The sequence below is a fragment of the Meriones unguiculatus genome, chromosome 16 (assembly GCF_030254825.1).
Source record: "Meriones unguiculatus strain TT.TT164.6M chromosome 16, Bangor_MerUng_6.1, whole genome shotgun sequence".
Lineage (NCBI taxonomy): Eukaryota > Metazoa > Chordata > Mammalia > Rodentia > Muridae > Meriones > Meriones unguiculatus.
In genome coordinates, this window is record NC_083363.1 from 18,316,672 (window position 1) to 18,341,034 (window position 24,363).

Sequence of the window (24,363 nt, forward strand, 5' to 3'; positions counted from 1 at the left end):
GCGCGTGAGCGGGAGGGAGAAACACCAACTCCTCGCTACAGAGCGAGGCAATGGCGCCGACTTAAGCCCCGCTTTACGGGGGAGAACAGAAGAGAGAATGCGTAATTCTGGCCGAGGGTTTGGGAAGAGATTTTCACAACAGGGAACACCTAAGCTCGGGGAGGACTAGTTCCACAGGGGTGACAACAGAACGGCGCGTGCATAGTATTTCTTCCTTTTCCTGCCGCTGGGACAAAACACCAGGCGTAAGCTGCTGAGGGAGGGCATGGTTTATTTTGGCGCGTAGTTCTAGGGTGTAGTCCTTCAGGATGAGAAATACACCGGTGGCAGGAGCTTGAGGCAGCAGGTCGCATTACATCCTCTGTGGAGAAGCAGACAGGCGTGAACACTAAAGCAGTACTTGACCCTGGCTTATGGGACGCTGCTCCCCAGGTTTGATGGGTCCTCCCCTCTGTTAACCCAATCTAGAAAATCCCTCCTGGATGTGCGGGAGGTCGATCTCTCCAGTGACTCTAAATCCCGTCAGTCAACACTGTGTATATCCAGAGAAACCAAAACAGAGAGAGGCGGGTGGTGATTGGAGCCCAGGAGCCTGAAGCACTGTGAAGGTATCCTAGGGACAGCTTGCAAAGAGATGCTGCTGTGGCTTCCTAGAATGGCAGATACAGCCTTGCGTGGCCAGGAAGGCACAACCTATTCTTTGGCATCTGGGACACGACTGGGACAAATATGATAGCCCTCCATCCAAAGATGGACGCTGAGGGCCTGGGCCAGCTTCTGCAAAAAATGGCTCTAATGGAATGAGCATAAGGAGGTAGAACAGAGTCAACCAGCTCTACTGATGAAGATATTGATTCAGAAAGTGGGAGATGATCCCCAAAAGAACCGAAGATAAAATTGCCCTCTTAGGCTACACACTCAGTCCTTCTGGAGCACTCCAGCAGTAGGATCTATGGCCTGCCTGTCTTTGAAATGAATTGGAAGTTTGTTTGTTTGTTTGTTTGTTTGTTTTTTAATGCATATATGTGTTTGAATACATGTATACATTCGTTCCTAAATATATCCCCTTTAACCCAAATAATGTTCCTTGCATGTATATTTTCAGGGCTGACCATTTGGGACTGGACAACAGTTGGAGTGCTCTTTCCTGGGGAGGGGCACCCTGAATTGCAAGTTTTAACAACAAAGTCAAAACTTCCTCCGAAGCATAAAACTACTTTCTTTTCCAACTGAGAGATCATTAAGAAACTGTGATCATGGAATAGCTGGGGACCAATGACAGGGATGGAAAGAGATAGAAAAGAATGATGGATCAAATGGAAGATAGAAGAAACTATTTTTTAAAAAAAGAGGGGGGAAAGGATCAGAATGACCTTGTGTCAATCATGGCACCTCTCTCGGGGCCTTCTTCAGTTTGAGGCTTAGAAGGAAGATCCTCCATCCCCACTCCTACAGACATACAGCCATATGTAATAATTTTTTTTTTGGACATGTTGAGAGCAGAGGCCTCTGAAAGCAGTATTGCAGTTTCTCTAACCTAGAACTGCCAAGGATGTCAGTTCCTATGCTGTGTATAAAATGTCTTAGAATTAGATAGCACTATACAAGCCATTCGTATCGTAAGGTTTCCAGGTACACCTGAATCATTCACGCTCCGACTGAATTTATTATATACCTACTGTAAATAAAGCTAATAAAATCCCTTACTTCATGGAATTTGAACTCCGGTAGAGGAGGTGGACACTAGCAAACACTTCAACATTTCAAAGACTTAACTTCCAATTCTGCTGTGACAGTGTAGTGTGTAGTGTAAGCTCCACGAGAGAGCCGGGCTTCATGCTATCAGTTATCATGGATTTGAAGGGTGGGCAGGAATTTTCCAAGCAAAAAGCTGAAGAAATTATCCTCTAGACAGAGCCAAAGCTATGGGAGCGCTTCTGATGGGTTTTCTAGCCTGACAGAGAGATCTCAAAGACAGACGTTTGCCCTGAATCCTAAAGAGCAAACGGGGAAAGGGAACACAGGTGAGTCTTCATCTAGCATAACAAGGGATGAGAATATGAGAAGAAAATCACCTTTCAGTAACAGATTCTGGCAAAAAGATGCTCTTTCTAGTGCCAAAATCTTCTTTCCCTACTGGGATGGCTCTTGGTGAGATGGCTTACACCTAGAACAAGCAGCCTTGTAGAATGAGACACTTGGGAAAAGGGTGTTAGGTTTTTCTTGCTTGCTTTGTAATTTATCTTTCATGGCGGGAAATTCTGGTATGGCTTCCAACTCCACCCCCAAAAGCCCTCCCCACCCCCGCCCCAAAAAATCACTGTGACTGTCTCCACCTCAGATCCTTATAAGGTAAGCACTGTGGGTTCGAATGCCTCCTTAATTCTGGAAATTAAATTAAATTAAGTTTCAAGCACCCCCTCCCTCTGGAAAATGAACCAGATATAAATAAAAAGTGGTCCTCGGTGGCTGTATGTATGGCAGCCACATTTGTAGGGGGACATCAGTTCTGTGCACTGAACTCTCTCTCTTCCCATAAGACACAGGTCAAGTGTTATCTTCCCTGTGGGACGTAACATCTCTCCTCAGCGAAGATGTGCCATGTCCCACGATGATCTCTTCCCTCGGGCAGCCACAACATGCCGTATGTTAATTTATCTTAATGAAATGTTTCTTTTCCTGATGTTTATCATAAATGGAAAGAAATGAATGAAGGTAAACATGAAATTTACAACGTAGCTAAACCAGGTGTGGCAGCAAAGGCCTGTCATCCAGGCACTTGGAAGGCTGAACAGGAGGCTGATAAATTCAAGGTGTAGCAAGACTCTGCCCCTAAAAAAGTTACTGCAGTAAAACAAAGTATAAAATAATAAGCTAAAATGTACCTGAGTGGAGATATCACTCTAAAGTGCCATATGCTGTCCTGCTATTCTTATCTGGACCTCATTATGATTTTTTTTTAAAGCATAAGAATTTGTATCAGGTTTGTAGTCTTGCTTCCTTTCTAGAATGGAGGAGGGCAGGGCTGGGCAAAGAGTTCTTTGTTCCTAAAGCAGACCTGCCAATGTCTAGATTCAAATGGAATCGAACACGAGGCAACGGGCCAGCACTGTGGCTTAGTTGGTCTAGTGGTGATGCTTGATGAAAACGCGGCCCTGGGTTTGGTCTGTAGCACGACATAAAATCAGGTGTGGTAATATACACCCATAATTCCAGAACTGGAGAAACGGAAGCAGGAGGAACAGGAAGTTGAGGCCGGCTTTGGCTATATAGCAAGTTCAAGGCCAGCCCAGGTTCTATATGACTCTAAACAAAACAACAAAAACAAAACATAACGTATAAGACACAAATGATGCAGAAGTGTGTAAGCAAGTGTCAGGCCCCCATTTTCCTTCTGATACCTTCTCCTTACGAAGACCAGGACTCATCCCAGGGCAGAGAAACTCTAGGCCACAGAAACCCCATTACACATGGTCGCTAGAGAAGGAGGTGCCTGGTACTCTAATGTCATTTGAGGCCATCGGTCCATAGGGAGGTCCTAATCTATAGAGGGGCCATAACCAACTGTGCTCCTGGTCTGCTGATGTCAAAGAGGACTCTTAATCTCCCTTTTCACATGCATAAGCAGGCAGACACTGCATGTCCAGGCTGCTGTTCCTAAGCAGCCTGGCTGTTGAAGGTGCTGGGTTTGTATTTTAAAGGCTCCAGTCTAAAGGTCGGAAAACATGAAGGGAAGCCAGCCAGCAGCTGCTGCAGGTAATGGAGCATGCAAAAAGCCCCTGGTACCAGAGAGACAAGTCCTGTCTCTGTCTGTGTCTCCACGGTAAGGTGTGGAAAGAGCGGTCTTTTATTTTCACTTCTCTGTTTATTTTAGAAGGCAGCCATGGAGATAAGAACTATCCTTCTAGAAATAATATTGCTGTTGGCCATAGTCTATAGGCAAAAGTTGAGCTTTTGCTCCAGAAAAGGGAGTCAGGGAGAGTTAGGTGTTGATTCTCAGAACAACCTCAACAAATTATAGGAAAGATCAGAACAGACCTGGGAGGAGAGGTGGGGCTTAAAAACCCTGGAAATTCCCAACTTGCTGATTCCAGTTTGGAGACTTGGCTAATCCAAAAGTTGGGACAATGCTTTTCTAATTTATTATGACAGCTTGCTGCAGCTATAGGGGATGTCCTTTTCACATATGTCCCTCCATCTAACCTACCAGCATATAGGTATCGTGGGAATAACAGTGGTAATTAAAAGTAGCTAAAATTGTACTTACTTATCATCATTCTCCAGGAATTGAATACACTGAACCATAAACATTTTCCCCTTTAGGGTTATGGAGATGGCTCAATGGATAAAGTGCCTGATGCCTACACCTGAGAATCAGAGTCTGAATCCCATCATCCACATAAAGCCTGGCATCTCCCTGGCTACCCAGAACTCCAGCACTGGGAGTGGATACTGGTAGATCCAGAGACTCAGTGTCCAGCCACTTTCACTGAAATGGTGACACACCAGGCTCAGTGACACCCTGTCTCAAAATAATAATGTAGGAAACTATAGACCATATGTGGGCACATAGGTGGATACGCGCGCGCGCGCGCACACACACACACACACACACACACACACACAAATACAACACATATAAACAAACAAACAAACGTTTGTTCCTTCAAAGTCATAACAACTCTGTTATTTCTATTTCACAAAGGCAAAAACTGAGAATAATAAGTGGTTCAGGAAGGCTTCCTAGGCAAATAATAAGGCCAGAGGTCCCTTAAATAAATAAACAAACAAACAAACAAACAAATAAAATAAACAAAAACCCAGCTAAACATAGCTCTGTTATGGAAATAAGGTATATATATATCTGACAAATGAAAAAGGGAAGAATTCTGGTGTATTGGGTCTGAAGAAAAAGCTCAGTTAGTGAAATACTTGCTTTGCAAAAATAAGGACCTGAGTTAGAGAGTCAGTGCCCTTGGGAAAAGGTCAGTGCATAAGCAGCCCAGCAGAAATGCGTGTGTTCTGAACAGACTCTTTGGCTATCAGACTATTAGAGCGATGGGCTCAAGGAACTTCTCTCAGAAACTCTTCTATCGGGAGTGAGACATAACCTTGAAGAGACAATAATGATTCAACGGTGGACAGAAAAGGCTTGGATCCCTGGCCTTCTCTGTGTGTGTTAACCTTACCTCAGGACCCCAAAGATGGATAGAAGGGTCGGTGACTGGATCTCTTTGTCTCTCTTCCCAATGTAGCCACATTGAGTAAACCATTTTCTGCTTTTTGTTACTAACTTGACATTTTAATTGACTGATGGAGGAAAGGTGGCCCAGACTGGCTTCTTGAAGAACAAACTGTGGACTCTAAATTCAGTAAGTGTGGTAGCACACATTTGTGATCCCAGCGCTGGGAGAGTGGGGACAGGTTGACCCCTGGGAATCTTTAGCCAGCCAGCTCAGTCTAACCGATGAACCCCAAGTCCCAATAAAAAAATCATGTCTCCAAAAGACAAGGAAGATAGCTCCTGAGAAATGACACCTGGGCTTGAATTCTGACCTCCACATACACAAACATGTGTGCACCCTCCACACATGAACATGCTAACATAAATAGCCGAAAAGAAGGAAGATGTGATATATGTTCATATATACAACACATATGTATATACGGTAATTTTCTATATAAAAAGAACAAACAAATGCTCTTTTAAGAGAAAATGAATGCAAATGGAGATAACCAAATTAAGTCAATCTCAGACAAACATTATATGTTTTCTCTCATTTGTAACTCCTAGATTTATACAGATACATAAAACCATGTATGTATATATGACAGAAACCATCTAGGGAACAAAGGGACTAACGGAAGGAAGGAAAGGCGGGAAGAGGGTAGGGTGTGAGAGAGGCACACTCAGCATTCAATACATGCTTGTATGAAAACATCTTTTTGCAACTCAGTACCATGTACAGAATACATATAGTAGGGGGAAAAGTGCTTTGCTTTGTTGACTGGCCATCTTGTCAAAATGCCTCCTAAATATTTATGTTTAAACCCATTGGTTAATGCTACTCCCAGAACTGTCCAGAGAAGCTTCTTTTTGCAGTCAATGCAGAGACTCATGACTTGTCAAAGTGCTGAGGATAAGTGACTGTGAGCTCTCAGCCTTAAATGGGAAATCTATACCAAACCCCCTCCGACTCAAAGAACATCACAAAAGAAGGCACGGAAAGGAGGTAAGAGCTGGAGGGTTGGGAGGAATGCTATGGAGTGCTGTTTTCTGGACATGACAGGGTCATTGTGCCCATGACCTCACAGCAGCTATAGGTACTGTCTTAGTTAGCGTCTCTGTTGCTTCAATGAAACACCATGACCAAAAAGTATGTTGTAGAGGAAAAGGATTTTTTTGTTTTTTTTTTGTTTTTTTGTTTTGTTTTGGTTTACACTTCCAAACTGCTGTTCATTTTTGAAGGAAGTAAGGACCAGAACTCAAACAGGGCAGGAACCTGGAGCAGAGGTGCTTACTGTTTTGCTCCTCATGGCTTGCTCGGCCTGATTTCTTATAGAACCCAGGACTACCGGCCCAGGGATGGCAGGCCCCACCATGGCCCCTCCCACATCAATCACTAATTGAGAAACGCCTTACAGCTGTATCTCAGGGGGGCGTTTCCTCAACTGAGGCTCCTTCCTCTCTATGACTCTGGCTTTCGTCAAGTGGACACACAAGACCAGCCAGCACAGGCACCAACACAAGCCCTGCACTAGACCAAGCCAACGTGTATACATGTGTGCTGAGGGGACAGAGGGCAACTTCTGAAAGCTCATTCAGCCCTTCCACAACATGGGTCCCAGGGATTAAACTAAGCTGTCAGGCTCGACAAAATTCACCCTTATCTACCAAGCCAAGAAAATTTTAGAGATTGTAAATTCATCTCCAGCATTATGGCACACTCATGGCATACAACCATGGGTTCACTTTGAAGATGACTAGAAATGATATCTGTATGAAATTCTTAGCTAAGTTTTTTTTTTAATATATTGATTTTTGTATTCCTTCTAATTGAGTCAACTCACTGTGGAGGTTGGGAGGAGTTGCAAAAAGTAGGCTAGTAGACCAGGGAAATAATTTTCAAGAGCTTATAAAATTCCCATGGAGAATTTTAAAAGTGGCCCACCCTGTATTGGAGCTTGAGTTGTCCCTGAGCCCATGCTTACAGTGTCAGGCTTTATGCTGCACATACAACTTGTCTTGCTTTAACTTTAAGAAGCATGTTATTATTCTTCATGTAATTCTGAAAAACTAGAAGGCCACATTTGGGTCTGAACACAATCCTCTCCACTGGAAAACAAACAAACAAACAAAAACACTAAGTAAACTGTAGATGTGCTGGGATCCAGAACACTAATCCGAGTCACAGGGAAGCTGGTAGCTCGGCCTTCAAATGAGCATGAACGGTTACCACGTGTTCTAGTGTTCTTTCTGTTACCGTAATAAAACACTGTGGCAAAAGCCAAGTAGGGGAGAGAGGATTTGGCAAACACTACCAGGTCATGGTCTATCGTTGAGGGAAGTCAGGACAGAAACTCAGTAAGAACTTGAAGCAGAAACTATAGAGGAATCCTGCTTGCTGTTTCACTCTCGGGCTCATGCTTAGATAGCTTTCTTATGAAGTCCAGGGCCACCTGCCCAGGGAATGGTGCTGCCCACTGTGGGCTGGGCCTTCTAAGTCAGCTAACAGTCAAGACAATACCCTACAGTCATCCCTACAGGTCAGTTTGATTTGGGGAGTCCCTCAATTGAGACTCCCTTCTCAGATGACTCTAGGTTGTGTCACGTGGAGAGTTAAAGCTAATTAGGACACTGCATTAGTTACTTTTCTGCTCCTGTGACAAAATGCCAGGACCAAAACAACTTATAGAAGAAAGACTTTATTCTGTGTTATGACTCTGGCGGGAGAATCCACCATGGCCAGGAAAGCAGAAAAGCATGGTATGAGGCCTGGCTGATCACATTTTTATCCACAGACATAAAACAGAGAAAACATGAAGTAGGGCCAGATAATAAACCCTCAAAGCCTGCCCCCAATGCCATATATACTTCTTCCAGGGAAGCTCCACCTCCTAAAGATGCTATCGCCTTCCCAAACAGCGCCACCTACTTGGAACCAAGTGTTCTAACACACAAGCCTATGAGGGACATTTCTAGTTCAAGCCACAACAAACACCATACTAGAACATTTTTCTGAACTGTTCCTTTTCCCACCAGAGGGCAGATGGAGTGAAGAAGAAGAAGATTAAGGAGGATGGCAATGGGTGGTGTGACAAGGATGATGACGAGGCTGTCTGGCAAGATGAGGAATAAGGAGAAAGGGGGAAGAAAGAGAAGAGAACAAAGAGGGAGAAGAAATAGAAAATAAAGATAAAAATTGGCCGAGGATGTTTTCTATGGAAGTATGAGCATCTGAGTTGGAATCCCCAGAAAAAGAGAGACATTTCCATATACACCCCTGTGATCCTAGTCTTGGGGGTTGATGGAGACAGGAGAATTCTGTGGCTTGCTTGCTTGCCAGACTAGTTTCAGATTCAGTGAGAGTCCCTGTCTCAAGGGAATAGGGCAGAAATTAACGAAAGTACCTGCTTCCTCTGTTCTACTCTTGGTACTGCCAGAAGAGATAGAGGAAGCAAGTGACAACCTAGCTAGCTATTCAGGATATCTCCCCATTGCAGCCTCTTCTCTACACATTGGTCTCTATCTCCAGACTCAAGGTCTGCCCCTGCCTCCGTCACTCACTCTCCCAACGTCAGGAAACTAAGCAAAGTAAAAATGCTTGTCATCCTGAGAGAGATGTTTTGTCCTGCTCCATCAAACTTCCATCTGAAGATGATAACCATCCTGGAAGAAATGAAGACATTCTAAGAGGACACTCATGCCCTCATTTGGTCTTTTAGTCTATTGGAGACAATAAATCCCAAGTAATTGGAATTTCCCTAGTTGTCTCATTCTGGGGAAGATAAAGTCTAGGGCCCTGGTACCAGCCAGTGGAGAAAGCTTGTCTCCTGGAGAGTTTTACACAATTCTGACAACTTGCCAGACCACCTTGTACAAGAACCTGGAGCAGAGACAAGGACGGGTCAGTGATGAGTTTGAACTGGAAGAAGGTGAGGCAATAAACTCTCAAGTCCCACTCCCAGTGGCATACTTCCTCTGGCAAGACTCTACCACCTAAAGGTCCCATAACCTTCCCATACCGGGAACCAAGTATTGAAATAACTGGGACCCCTAGGAATTCACACTCAGCTCTGCCCCCTTCACAGCAGAGCCCTCACAGGCCTTCAGGACAAAGCAACATGGACAGACTCAGTGGGAAGTCTATAAAATGATGTTCGAACATATCCTGGGCCTGAACATTCCCCCACAGTCCTGTCCTTAAAATGATAGGATCTACATGGAAAACAAAGATCTTCCCCCTCTTTCTTCTCTCTCTTCCAGCTTGCAGCATCACATCTCCCATCCTTTGCTCTGGCTTGGAGTCTACAAAACACCTTTATCTCTTGCAGATCCGCCAGGCATAGGGTCTTCTGATAGGCTTGTTAGTGATCCAAGGCCCCAGGCACTCAGGTGGCCACCTGTCTTTATCTGACTCCTTCATAGCCAACAATTACTGATAAGTGAGGCATAAATATTCATCAATAACAAAAAGCCTATGCGATGACTTAATCTTTAGCTCTCCATTTATGAATGGCATTCTTCATTATTCTTTCAAAGAGGTGTCAAGAATTTAGGAACCAAACCCCTGTTGGCAGGCAGGCTTCATCCAGGGAGCTTGTTCTAATGATGGTATGCTACTTAAGCCTCTCCTTGTTATTGGAGCTTTAAGGTCAGAGCCTGAGCCCTGGAAGCCCCAGCAAGCTAAACTCATCCACTTACTCTGAATAGGCCAATTAAACAGACAAGAATAGTGAAGAGGAAAAAAGGTTTTGTTTTTTTTTTCCCAATGTAGCCATATTGAGAAAAAAGATGGAAGAGTTCCAGAGACCACACCTTCCCTAAGAGCATGGTCAGGACCATGCTATGAGGCTTTGGTTTAAACACAGGGTGTGGCGTAGGCAGCCCTAAGCAGCCCTGGTCAAGTGTAATCAAACTCGTCATTGATCCACCATTGTCTCAGCTCCAGGCTCTTCTCCAAGGTCTGCTTCCTATGTGTGATTGAAGATGTGATCTCTCAGCCTCCTGCTGCAATGTCTAAGCTCCCATTACGGACTTCCCCTATGGAACCATCTGCCAAAATAAACTCTCCCATTGGTTGTTTCTAGCCGTGGCATTTCATCACAGAAACAGGAAATTAACCAATAAACCATCTTTCTCTCATCATCTCCAAAGAGCGATACTGTAACCCTGTTAAATAGTCAGCAATTTCTATTTACAATGCTATTGTGCAGATATTCTACACCAAAAACTCTGGGCAATAGGCTTCTTTCTTAACACACCATCAGATCTCCAGGTGGTTGGTACTAGAACTTTTTCTAAGCTACTGGAGAAAACATGTTCACCTGAACGTCTTCATTCCCTTACAGACATGACTGCCCATCTCTGGGATGACATCCATGCTTTTCTCTCCCACCCTTCCAAATCCCAGACTAACATCCTCTCTAGAGAGACCAGCCTCATCCTTGCTCTTTTGCATCTCCGTGCCTCTGTAATTTACAATCTGGACCACACAACCGAGCCATTCGTTGCCCTATTTCTTTGTAGTGGTTATTATTTCTTTGTTATTCTTGCCTCCTTGGATGAGCGGTGTTGGCTGTCAACTTGACAATAGTATCTAGAATCAGCTAGAAGCCAAACCTTTGGGTACACCTGTGAGGGATTATTTAAATTAGGTTAACCTCTGGGCATGCCTGTGAGAAATTATCCTGATCGGGTTAACTGAGATGAGCAAACTCACCTTGAAGGAGGATGCCACCATTCCCCGGCTTTGGCTCCTGACATCATCAAAGTGAGGAAGCCGAGCTCAGCAAGACCTTTGGCCTCCACAATACAAATGGCAGGCCACCAGCTGCCTCAGGTAGTGACTTCCCTATTGTAACAGACAATGCTCCCCTGAGCTGTAAGCCCAAATCTCTTAAGTTGCTTTTGTCAGGGTATTCTATCACAGCAAAGGGAAAAGCAACTAAGACACTCCCAACTGTAAGTTACCTGATGGCAGATCTCTGCCTCACACAGCCTCTATATCTGTTACCGTCAAGAAACCCTTTTGCAGACTTCTTTTTTTTTTTTTTTTTTTAGCTTAGACTGCTTTAGGGATCATTAATTTTCCAGCAGCCAACGCTGGAGAGGTTCTTCATAACAATGAGTCTTCGCTTAAGCCTTTTTTCTCCACAGAATGGCTATGATCACAAACTGTTCTGCCTGACCAACCCCATGTCTAACCATTTCCATCCTGCAGGCTCCCATATCTGGGTCTCATTCTGTGCATGGGGGCTTTCTCTTCCTGTTTCATCATCCTTTGGGCTTGTGTTTTCCTATAGCTGGGACTCATATAATAATATCCTAAATGGCTTCCTCCTTTCTTTTTTTGTTTTATGTTTGTTTATTTCTTGTTTTGGTTTTTTGTTTTGTTTTGTTTGGGGGTTTTGGTTTTGTTTGTTTGTTGTTTTGAAACAGGGTTTCTCTGTGTAACCCTGCTTGCCCTGAAACTCAATCTGTAGACCAGGCTGGTCTGGAACTCTGAGATCCACCTGCCTCTGTCTCCTGGGTGTTGGAATTAAAGGCATGTGAGGCCGCCACCACCACCACGGACAGCCTCTGCCACTGCCACCGCCACCACCACCAGGCCTTATCTTTCTAAAGCTGTCTGCATGAAAAACCTTTCTACTGCAGTTAATTTTCACTGTATGAAATTGGCAGTGATTCTCCACTCCCACTGAGACTTAGGTCTTAGCCCTTCCACTCTGCCTTACTTCTATTTACTCGACCTCATTGTTCCCACTGCCTACAACTATTAGACCCTCCATTTTCCAAATATGTCTCCATGCTTTGGGGGCTTAATGCCTTTGCATATACTGTTCCGTGTGCCTGGAGTGGTTGCCTTCCCTTCACCACGCCCACTGTGGAGCCCTCTCCGCTCTCCCCAGCTCAGCCAACTCCTTCCCAGTGCTCCGTTCCTGTAACTTTCTATTCCTGTCTTTTTCTGGGAGTGGGTGATATTTCAACACTATTGTCTTTATTTGTCAATCTGTAGTGTATCTCTGAAACTCATGGGCGAGCCAAACATGGCTATTCCATATGATAGTCCACACAAGCATAGCAAATCGCACAGGTTAGGAGAAGCAAAAGTAAACACGTGTTCATTAAAACATGAAAGAATGAAATAAGGCTGTCTCTTTCTGTGTGTGTCTCTTTCTCCCTTTCTCTCTCTCCTCCACCCTCTGTCTCTGTCTTCTATCTTTCTCTTTCTGTCTCTCTCTCTCTTTCTCTCTCTCTCTTTCTCTCTCTGTCTCTCTCTCTCTGTCTCTTTCTCCTGCAGACCATCCAAATTTTAATTCTAATTCTATCCTATGTGGTGGATAAAGGCTACGAGTTCCAGAGTTCCATCCCCATCTCCTGAGGTGCAGGAGTAGAATCTACCTAAGTCCTAGCATTAACGGAGAACTCCTATTCACTCTCATTGGCGGCCTTGGCTCTCACACCATTTCCCAAACCAAAGCCTGTCTTGAGGATGGGCTTGAATTCAGGAGACTGTAACTCAGAGTTGCCAGCCCTGACTACACTCACCTCAACCTCACCATCCCATGCCAGCTGCCTGGCAGCTCTGTCCATCTATAAGTGGAAAAGGAAGTCTGACTATTTTTACGGGACTGAGGAGGAGGCAAGAGGAAGCACTTCATTTCTATTTCTTCCCTTAGCCTCTAACTTTCTGACCAGAGGTTTCTATTTTCAAAACTTTGTATTATATAAACATAGGAGGCCCCTTCTCAAAAGCAGGAGCCACTTCTGGTAACTTCCGGTGTGTCCCTTCTGACGTTCTCCACAGCCCTAGTAAACATCTTGATCACAAGAAGCTGTGTCTGATTCCAACATACTTGGGTGGCCAAATTTGGGTCAACATATCCATTTGGCTCTGGGTGCCAAAGATGTTTTCTGTGGTCATTAGTTGAGAATATCCCTAGAGAAAGATGCCATTTTCACTGTTATTGCCATCTTAGGCTACAGAACCAAATACATCTTCATTGAACAAAGCCAAGAATAACTCACAGGGAAGTTTTTATATATATCCCATCCCAAAATGACTCAAATAATCCAAACAAAAGTGAATTAGGAGCCAGAGAGATGGCTTCATGGTTAGATGCACATCCTGCTGTTGCAGAGGACCTGAGTTTGGTTTACCAGAACTGATTTCAGGCAGCTCACACTGATCTGTAACTTTAATAAATCTGATATCTCTGACCTACCAGAACACCAACACATACACACACACAGAATTACAAATAATCAAATAAACCCTAAAAATTTTAAAGTGACTTATAAACAACATGATCAGTATCTTGATCCTGTATAGACTACGTGCTTTGAACTCACTGTGTATAGCTGATTGAGACCTGCCTCCCTATTAAGGAGTTGTGGCAGAAGGCAGAGAAGCACACAGGTGCAAGCAGCAGTGGGGACTATGTCATTTTCGAATGGTCCAACATAAACATGCCTCTCAGATTGTTACAAAGCTGGACAACATTCACAGCTCAGTATCCAACAATTGGGTTGGGCCTACACCCTGGAGGTCTGAGATCTGAGATTAGAGAGTTTATCTTAATGCAGTGATGAATCAGAAGAAATTATAAGAAAACAATGATTATTTTTCTTTTCCTCCCTTTGTCCCACATGCCTATATCCCCAGGGAGAGAATTTCTGGACCCAATGTGATAATAATATGGACCAATCCCACTAGATGGTTTGGAACTATTCTAGATCCTAGGATACCAAGAGTGGGAACAGATGGCACGGGACCCAGTCTGTGTTCAAACATTGCATTTATGAGCAGAAACAAACACTTTGGCCAAATTCCAATCGGTGGGATTCAATGAAGAATAGCATCAGCCTCGTACTCTCCACTGTTAGAGCAAAGACAACATGGTGAGATATTTTTGAATCCCTCATCCACCTCTGATATTTCAAGATTCTCACTGTAAGTCCACATGGAGTTCAACTGATCGGCCTAATTTCTCCCGTTTGGTATGGGTGAACCAAGGGCCAGCGCTACATTGCATCATCTCGGGTACAGTAATAAGTGAATGACATTACACAATGCCTCCTTTTATTAATGGGAGCACTCTTCCAGCAATAATGCAATACCCTTGAGCTCATTCTGGCCTTCGCTGCTAGTGCCCAGCCCAGTTGCATTGTCAGGATCTACAAAACATGATATAGACATTAGAAGTTGCAGCCGTTGAAGAGGGCAGGCACATCAGAGAATGACACAGGCCAACAGCTCATAGCCTTGTTGATGCTCACAGTAGAGTCTCAGTGAGGGCTGAGTGACTAAGAGTGAGTAATGCACAAAGACCGGTAGACTTATTGACTGCCTGGAGCAGGAACCTTTGAACTTTACTGTTTTCCTGAAGACCAAGACTCAGTGTGGGTGAGAAGGAAGGAGTTCAAGTTTAGGAGTTCCCAGAAGTCAAGGGCCCTCAAATAGGGGCATTCCACCTCCTAATTACATGGGATGTGTTTTCTGTCATTAATCAGATAGAAACTCTACCCGAAGAGGTTTGTCACGGGAAAAATCTTGATCCAAATCTATATACTTAATCCCTAGCTTTGCCTGCTAAGACACTGGTTCCCTTGTGCCAGATGCGGTGGCATTAGAAACTAGTGCTAAGGTATCTGAATGCTTTTCTCCATTGTCTTCCCGGATTCCCAGCATCCCTCCCATGGAAGCACCTGGTCCTGAAAACATTGCTGAAACCACCACTGGCAGAGAGAACCTACTTGTAGCTCTAAAAAGAGAGAACGGCCAATAGCCTTAGACAGAATATTCTTCTTGGAAGATGCAAAAGTCACGTCTCTTTCACCCTGACCTCAGAAGGGATTGAGGTTGTTATTCAACCCTGGTGGTCTCTTATGTCATGGGTCTTCGGAAGACATATGTCACAGACAGCCGGGCTGTACTTGGTACTTCTCTCACATAGACAATCACCCTTCTAATTCATTTTCACAAGACCCCTCTCTGATCTACCTTACTAGAATTGGCACACGATTGCTTGCTGGAAGCACCCATTCCTTCCCCTTTAGTCCCTGAGTTCTGGGATAAGAGCCAGGATGAAGCCATGGGACAGAAGAAAACCAACCAACCACACCAGTATCAGGTTTGGGAAAGGAACTTTGATACTAAACCACTTGCTAAATGAAGGGGATTTTGGGGTTAGCATAAATTACCTGTTCTTTTTACCCTATCAGGCTCCGAACCAGCAGATCCCTAGTGCCAGAGGATGAGCTAGTTAGCATTTAGTTAGTATGACACCCAGCACAGCTCCATCCTCTGAGGGCCTGACTGATTTCTCTGTGCTCATTTCCACCTTTTGATGTTCCTCAATTCTTGTCACCTCTGTCTCGCTGTTTTCTTCCCAAGCACATTGAAGGGGTTGATAGACTTCTTGCTGCCAAAGAGAGGGAGAGATATGCAGCCTCAGAAAAGCTCAGAGGACTTTTTCTTTTGAGGAAGCTCAGAGTTGACATCCTCCATGGAGTCGGCCCTTTGTCTACGAGAACTCACATCATTTGCAATTGGAAAGTAGTTATCACTGACATTTTCTGCTCCAAGATCCACACAGACCACTTTAAGAGATAGTTCAGGGGCTGGTATGATGGCTTAGTGAGTAGAGCCACCTGCCCCCAAGCCTGATGACACCTGAGTTCTGTAACTATAGAACCCGCTCAGCAAGAGAGAAATGATTCCCACAATTTTTTCTTGGGCCTCTAAATGAGCACTGTGACACATTCAAGACATGTGTATACACATACACTAAATACATATAAGAATAAAACAAAACAAAACATAATAAAAACAACAAAGAGATACTTTTGAAGACAGGGAGATATCTGGCTCATTGGGTAAGTTCTTGTCATGTGCCACAAGCAACGAAGCTGGGAGGGCAGAACCTTTCAAATTCAGTCTCAGACATGGAACATGGACTTACCGGATCTGGAGTTTGCCCTGATGGGTTTGTCTTGAGTTGGTTCAGTATTTCCTCACTGTGACCCCATTCCTCCCTTTTGGGTTGGTAAAGTATATTCTGTGCCACTGTATGTTGGAAGTACGTAATTTGATTTTTTTTTTAATTTTTATTTTGCAAGGGGTTACAATTAGAAGGCTGCCTCAGGTCTCAGAAAAGATTTGGCCTTTAGACTTCAAAAGTGGTGAGTGCTCCTGAGGATTTTTAAAGTTGAGGTAAGCGCATTTTACACTGTGATATGGCCGTGAGCCTTAAGGGGCCAGGGAGCGGACGGTGCTGGTTTGAATGAGAAATGTCCCCCACAGGCCCAGGCCTGAACACCTGGTCCCCAGCGGGTGGGGCTGTTTGGAGGTCTTGGGGGAGGGGGTTGCTCACCATTGCTGGAGAAAGCACTTCTCTGGCAACATACGCATCGTTGGACTGATCACACCAGTTAAGCTAATTTATCTCGTTTCCTATTTTGATACCTTTTTTAAAGATTTATTTGTGTGTGTGTGTGTGTGTGTGTGTGTGTGTGTGTGTGTGTGTGTGTGTTTCCTTTACTGTTGTTCTAACTTACTTTCTTTAGTGTTTTGTTGTTGCTTTGTTTTGTTTTGCCAGTGTCTATGCGCACCCTGCGCATGCGTAGTACTCACGAAGTCCAGGCGAGAGTGTCTGATCTCCTGGAACTGGAGTTACAGACGTCAGTGAGCCAGGACGCAGGAGCTGGGACCTGAACCTGAATCCTCAGCCAGAACAACACCCTCTGTCTTTTAAACGTGACTTGCAAAGTCTCAGCTCTGTGAGCGTGGATAAGAATGCTTCTACTTAACTGATGCTCCGGGCCAATGGTAGACGTAAGCGTAAGTCAGGAAGGAGCATCCGGTCTCCGTGGAATCTCGTGCTACCTGATCTACCTGTTTCCCACCCAACCTCTGCCCCCACAGGCAGTCAGAGCCTTCTTTGTCTAATGAACGTAGAGGCGCTGGTGCTTACTCGGAGAACCTCCGGGGGAGCTTTCCCAGATTTCCCCGGAAGCCTATCCTGGGCGGTATGCGGACTCTAAGGAAGAGTCCACTGGAGTTTCTCAGTTTTGTAGAGTTTCTCAGCAGCTGCTTGTTCGGCGTCGACCGCGCAGTTAGCATGGAGGAACCAGAGAGGAGGGCCCTGGTGGAACAAGCGGTGAAGACTTGTTAGGTGCAGGCAATTTGCATTTCAGCTCAAAAGTAGTTTACCAAGATGCAGGGGAGAGCGTCTGGAAGGTGCAGGACGGTGGTCTCCTCCCACCTTAAGATGATGTTCAATAAGTGCATCAGTGGGTTAAAAAAAAAACCAAGACATTGCTAATCCCTGGAAGAACAATGGTCTTCAAACTTTTAACTGCAGAACTTTCCCTTCCCACTTCACATGGAAAAGCACTCCTTTCACTGGCGATTGCATCGGGGAAGTCCTCTGTATTGTCCATTGGTATCTTCCTCTTTCTTCGTGGAGGACCCTTGGGACTCAGAAAATTCCAGGACACGCTTAAAAAACACCGGCTTAAAAATCAGGCATCTCAGGGAGCTAGAGAAACACCTCAGCAGCTAAGAGGGCGTCGTTGTCTTGCGGAAGACGGGGACATGGTCCCTCGCACCCACGTCAGGTCAGGCGGCTCCCACGGCCTATGACTCCCACCTCGGAGGCTCTCAGGCCCTCTCTAGCCTCCAAAGGCACTCACGTTTGCACGTGCACACACACACATACACAGATACACGCACTCTTTAAAAATAATAAAGCTAGATTGTTTCATTATTTTATTTGTATGTGTGTTTTATTAAGTGTGGGGGGAAGGGAAGGGAGGGAAAAGAGAAAGTTGATGGCTGCGGAGACACACACTGAGAGAAAGAGGAGGAAGGCAAGTTTTTCTTTTCGAGGGTGTTTTCCATGCTGCAGTGGATAGCCATGAACATGCAGGCAGCACTAACTAAACTGAGTTATTATAAGCAAGCAAGCAAACAAAAAAGGACATGAATGACGTTTGGAGGGGGCTGTATTGGAGAAAGTCCAAGGAGAGTTAGAAGAGGAAAAGGGAGGGAAATCAAAGCACATTGTACATAGGATGAAAGTCTCACAGCACAGATAGAAAATACACCTTTTAAAATTAATTTACTGAATTCAACTGAAACGATAAGGATAAGGGAGAAAGCATAAGGGGTTCACTTTAAGGGCTGTGTGTGTGTGTGTGTGTGTGTGTGTGTGTTTATAGTGTGCACATGAATATTTGGAGTCCTCCTCTACCATCATCGGCCTTGTTCTTTTGAGGCAGGGCCTCTCACTGTACTTGGAGCTTGCAAATTCGGATGAAAAATCCCAGCGGCCCTCACTCCTGTCTCCATACCCCCTACAAGCCAAGAGCATACACACATGGCTATGCTGGGCTGCCCTGGGATTCGAACTCTGGTCCTCAAGCTTGCGTAGCAAGGGCTTCTAGCTCCTGAGCCATCTCTCCATTTCCAGGGAGTTTCCAAATGGACAGAGTACCTGTCAAGTGAGTTCCGGCTGAAAGAGAGGAGTCCTCCATTTATTCCTACCCCGTCCTCCATTAGGGAAACCTAACTCCTGTTGACATGGAGAAAGAGGGGCACACACACATTATGAAATATGAGGAATCCTGGGACTCACTGACCACTTCAGTGATTATGAACACTGCGAACTATTCTAAACAGCAGATTTTTCACCGTTCTTCATTAAGATCTGATTACCTGGCCCATTAGCATTTGGCTCTTTTATTCTGATGACTGTGGAATGCTGTCGATGTGACCATTAGTGGGGAAGGCAGGTTGACGTGGTTCTCTTGATTAACTCATCAATAATCATTTGGAATAATTTTTCTTCATCGCTGCAGTGGATCATCCACATGCCCTGTAATAACCGTGTACAGCGAGGTGCAGGAAATTAGCATAAGCACTGTCGACCCTGGAGAGAGCGTTTCCGCTTTGAACACCACTGAAAGTTATCGCGGATGCATTTGATGGCTTTATCAAACTCCCCGACATGCTGTTCCGCAAGCACTCGTTCACGTCCAAGGTCCACGCTTACAAATCAGAGCAAGCAGGAACGGGACGGTATTCCTAAACCTGCCTTCTTGCCGCTGTAGTTTTGATACGAGAAAAACACGGCAGCAGCTCTGTGTACATTACAAACTGCATAAAAGTATCCCACCCTTCAGACAATGCGGGGAATAAGGTAGCACTTCCCTGTTCCCCTGACTGGGAAGCTACTGCCAAGTGATGGCTGCTGGGCAGTTCTGTTTCCCTCGAGGAGGTATCCTGAGGAGCTGGGTCTGCTCCGGAAGAAGGTCCCACACCCACGCACACTCCAGCAGCGCTAAAAGGACTCCGCGCTTTTAAACACAACAAAAAAGAATTGGGAAGTTGGGAAGGAAAGTGTAGGGAGATAGGAGAGGAATTGAAGGAGAAGGAATGGGAGGGGTTGATCAAAACATTATTGTATGCATTATGAAATTCTGAATAATAAAATGAATGGGGTTGGGATTGTCAGTGTTTGGAATTTGATTCTCAGACAATGCTAGGACAACATAAAAATGGAGAACTTTGATCCTTGAAGGGCTTTTGGGGACCAGCTGATTTAATTCACATTATAGAACTGGAAGACTTCGTACTTTCACAAAGCCTTGTATCCGGTAAGCAACTGGACCACTTATCCAGATCTGCCAAAAACCCCCCACATTTCTCTATACAAGACATCACAGATGCAAAGAGAGTTCGGGAAAGGTGACTGGGGGAGACAGAAACTTCCAGATTTTTCTTTCCCCTCAACTGTAGGTAGTAACAACCTCTCCTTTGTCACGCTCGGGAACCTCTTGATCCCCATTGGTCTACGTTCTCTTCCAGGGACTGGGACAACGAATCCAGCCAGCTTTGGTCTTAGCCCATCAAGATTTATGGGTCCAGATCAACACTGACTGACAAACTGCACCTGCTTCCTGGTTGTCTTCCTAGTCAGAGTTCACCTCAGCTGGTTGAAATAAGTGGTTCCCAAAGCACCAGTTCGGATCCCGCATTGACAGGCTAAGTTCTGGGATCAGACTAAAGCCCTGAGCACCAGGCGGCCATTTCACCAATAGATGCCCCACTTTACAACAGCAAGCGGTGAGTGTAAGTGATTGACAGGAAGCATGACATCCCATAGCCATCGGCATTGATTCAGAGGATTTTATTTAAAGCTAGAATCACGGTCCTAGTGCTTTTCCCGACAGAAATATAATGTGAGCTACACATATGACTTAAATTTTCTGGTTTTCACATTCTAAACGTTTCAAAAAGAAGGAGGTGAAATTAACTTTAATATATTTCATTTGGCTCAATATGTCCAAAATATAATTTCAACACATAATCAGCATCTTTAAAATTACAGGTTACTTTGCATTCCAAATTAAAAGTTAATTTAAAAATTACCATGATAATTTATACCCTTTTAACTATAATCCTCAAAATCTAGCATGGATTTTATAGAGAGAGATACCCCAATTTATATGCTCAGAATTATTCTCTCTGACTTAAATTTCATAAAACTTATAGTTAAAAATAAACCTCTGGGAACTGGAGAGGTGGCTGAGGGGGTTAAGTGTTTGTTGAGCAAGTGTGAGGACTCGAGTTCAAATCCCCCCGTGAACCACCTAGAACTGGGTACAGCATCATGCTTTGGGAACCCCGGGCTCTTACTGCAAGATAGAGGTGAGACAGGAGAATCCACAGAAACTCATGGAGCAGGTAGCTTGATGTACAGCAAACAACCGAGAGACTCTGCCTCAAATAGGGTGGCACCTAATGCTGTCCTCTGACCTCTACATGCATGACATGGCATGCACAGACCCACACACATGAACCTGTGCACACACACATATCACACACATACAAGCACATGAAAAGAGTAGACTCTTATGCCCATGCTATTTCAAACACTCGCAGTTTTCTCATACTGAATTATATAAGCCTTAAATATTTTCATCCACCTTCACAATGAAGTTCTTTATAAAACAAAATCTGCTTTGGCTCTTAAAGCAAAGCATTGCCAATTTCAAAACTACTTTTCCCTTCTGTGTTTATTCAAGATCATTAATACCAAATTTTAAGGTATTAATGAAGTGAAACACAATGCTAAATGAAACAACATGAGCATACTTTAAGTTTTTCCTTGTAGTTAGGCAGCCAGTTTTCATGAAAACATTCGGTATATTTATCTGTACTATAAAAATGTATAAAATCATTGTTTTGCATTATCTAAATTTCAGTTTCAATATAGATTGTTCTACCCGTCTGTCTAAGCCACAAATAAGCTATTTCCAAGAGCTTCGAATTTAGCTCATTTATATGCAGTGTGATGTCATCAAGAAACTGCAAATTTCACTTTCATATGTGTCTCTGATAATTGAATATGTGACATACATTCTTTTTGTTCTCGGGAAAAAAATCAGAGTTAACAGTACAGAGTACAGTAAATCTGCTAAACTCAACCCCAACTTGGCCAATGAGCATTGGCAAAGGACACACCATCGGTAAATTCACTGTCCTCAGCTTCTTTCAATAGTTCTGTAAATTGCCTCTGACTCACAGCATTAGCACAAACATATCAAGGGATTAGAACATCTCCAACACAAATGCTACTGCAGAATATGCACCAGCAAACTGAGTAAAAACATTTTCAATACATATCATGTATGGGAGACAGTGACATTTACATCTAAGTTCCAATAAATTAAAATCTCAACTTGGAACCATGGAACCATGCATCTTAATGAAATTCAACCTGGGTCTTTGAAAAACATAAAAGATGCAAAAATGCACACCATGGTTTTAACTTTAAGCCATAAATCTACAATATTTTTTATAAATATGTAAGTCATTTGAGAAAAATGCAACCAATTTTCAAACATTTATTTACATATGTGTGTGAGTCTGTGTATGTATGTGCCTGTGCATGTAGGTGCCTTCAGAAGCCAGAAAAGGGAGATGGACCCCTGGAGCTAGAGTTACAGGAGACTGTGAGTCTCCCAGTGTGGGTGCTGGGTACCGAAGTCTGCTTCTCTGAAAGAGCGGCAAGCAGTCTTAAATGCTGAGCCCTCTCTCCTGCCCCTAAAGTATTAATCTGAAAGTGTCTGCTATGGACGCAAGGTGTATAAACTTTTAAAAAAGTTCTTAAGTGTTGGATCTTCAAGTATTGAATCAATGCTTTGCCTTCTGGATTATGGAAAATTCATGTTTGGGCAATTTTTGACAAATCAATTGAATATGAGTGTGCATAAGAAAACAAGCAGCTTTCTAACAAGACAGAGTTGTAGCTGATCGGCTCTTCTTTAAAATCACTTAAAATATTTTTATCATTTATCCATGTGTGGTGGTGCTTACTTTTGAGCCAAGCTCCTAAGTGGCAGAGGAGTGTGGTCATTAATTTAGGACCAAGTAGAGAACATATCTTAAAAAAAATAAAAGAAAAGAACAACAATGACAAAACTCACGCAAAAAAATGACAAAATATTTTATTGAACATTTAATTATATCTTCAGGTGACTCTCCATCAGTGTTTTGGTTTTTTTGGTTTTGTTTTGTTTTTTAATTTTGCTTTTTACTGTTAGAAATATTTTAGGGGTGAGAGAGATGACTCATCAGTTAAAAGCAGTGGCTGCTCTTGCAAAGGACCCCAGTTCAATTCCAGGCACCCACACGGTGGCTCACAGCTAACTGTAACTCCAGTCCCACGGGATCCAATGCTTTATTCTGACCTCCAAGGGCACCAAACACACATGTGGTGCCCAGACACACATGCAGACAAAACATCCATACCCAAGAAATAAGACAATGACTTTTTTTAAGAATTATTTTAAATTGTATGTGGTGGCTCCTCTCTGTATGTAATCCCAGCAATCTGGAGTCTGAGGTAAAAAGATTGCCATAGGTCCCAGCCCAGCTTGGGCCATTTTGTGAGATATCAAGAAAAGAAAAGGAGTAAGATGGGGAAAAAACTTAAAATTTTCTCATACAGTACAGGTTGGTTTTGTGTCAACTTGACAAGAGCTAGAGACATCAGAGAGGAAAGAACCTCGGTTGAGGAAATGCCTCCATGAGATCCAGCCACAAGGCATTTATTTTCTCAATCAGTGGTCAACGGGGAAGGGTCCAGCCATGGTGGATGGTTCCATCCCTGGCCTGGTGGTCCTGGGTTCTGTAAGAAAGCAGGCTGAGGAAGCCATGGGAAGCAAGACAGTAAGCAGCACCCTTCGGTGGCCTCTGCATCAGCTTCTACCCCAGGGATCCTGTCCTGACCTCCTTCGGTGATGAACAGTGCTGTGGAAGTATAAGCTGAATAAACCCTCTCCTCCCCAACTTGTTTTGTGTCACAGTGTTTCACTGTAGCAGTAGAAACCCTAACACACACACATACCAAAAAAAGAAAAAAAAAAAAAAAAAAGCAAACTATTATTGCCATTTACTGTAAAATCACAGCATGGCTTCCCCATCTATCTTCTTTCCCTGTCATATTAATTCTAGACATTCATTTATGTTTTTGTCAGTAGGATTGGTCCAGACTCTTGGCAAGTGTGCTTTGTGACAGGAGATTTTCTTCTGTCTATTTCCCGGTATTTTGTGCCTTTTCTGAACTCATTTTGTCCAGTCAAAGCTAAAAGGGAGGGTGGGGGGTGAAAGTCAGATATGGTAGTACAGCCCTTAATTCCAGCCCTGGAGAAGGCTGAGGTAGGAGGATTGAGTGAGTTATGCAGATAATTCCAGGACAGCCTCAGCTACCTAAAAGACCCTGTCTCGAAATAAACAAACAAAAAGAATCAAAGCCCAAAGACATTATGTAAAGTATCTGAGTACTCAGAACTCCTCTAAGGTGCCTGCTCTTCTTCTGGTGTGACATCGGCCTTGGAGAAGCACCTTCTTGCTGGGCACTGGGGTGCCAAGTGTCAGCCAAGCTGTCTGTCTCGTGGGAAGGTCTTTTTCTGTTTGTCTTCTTTTGCTTGTCTTTTGGGAGACAGAGTCTTGCTTGGTAGACCGGAACTCAGTATTATGCAAAAGTATTACAACCTCAAAGTTGTAGCAATCCTCCTGCCTCTGCCTCCCAAGGCCTGGTGTTACACTCATTTGCCACCTTGGCCAG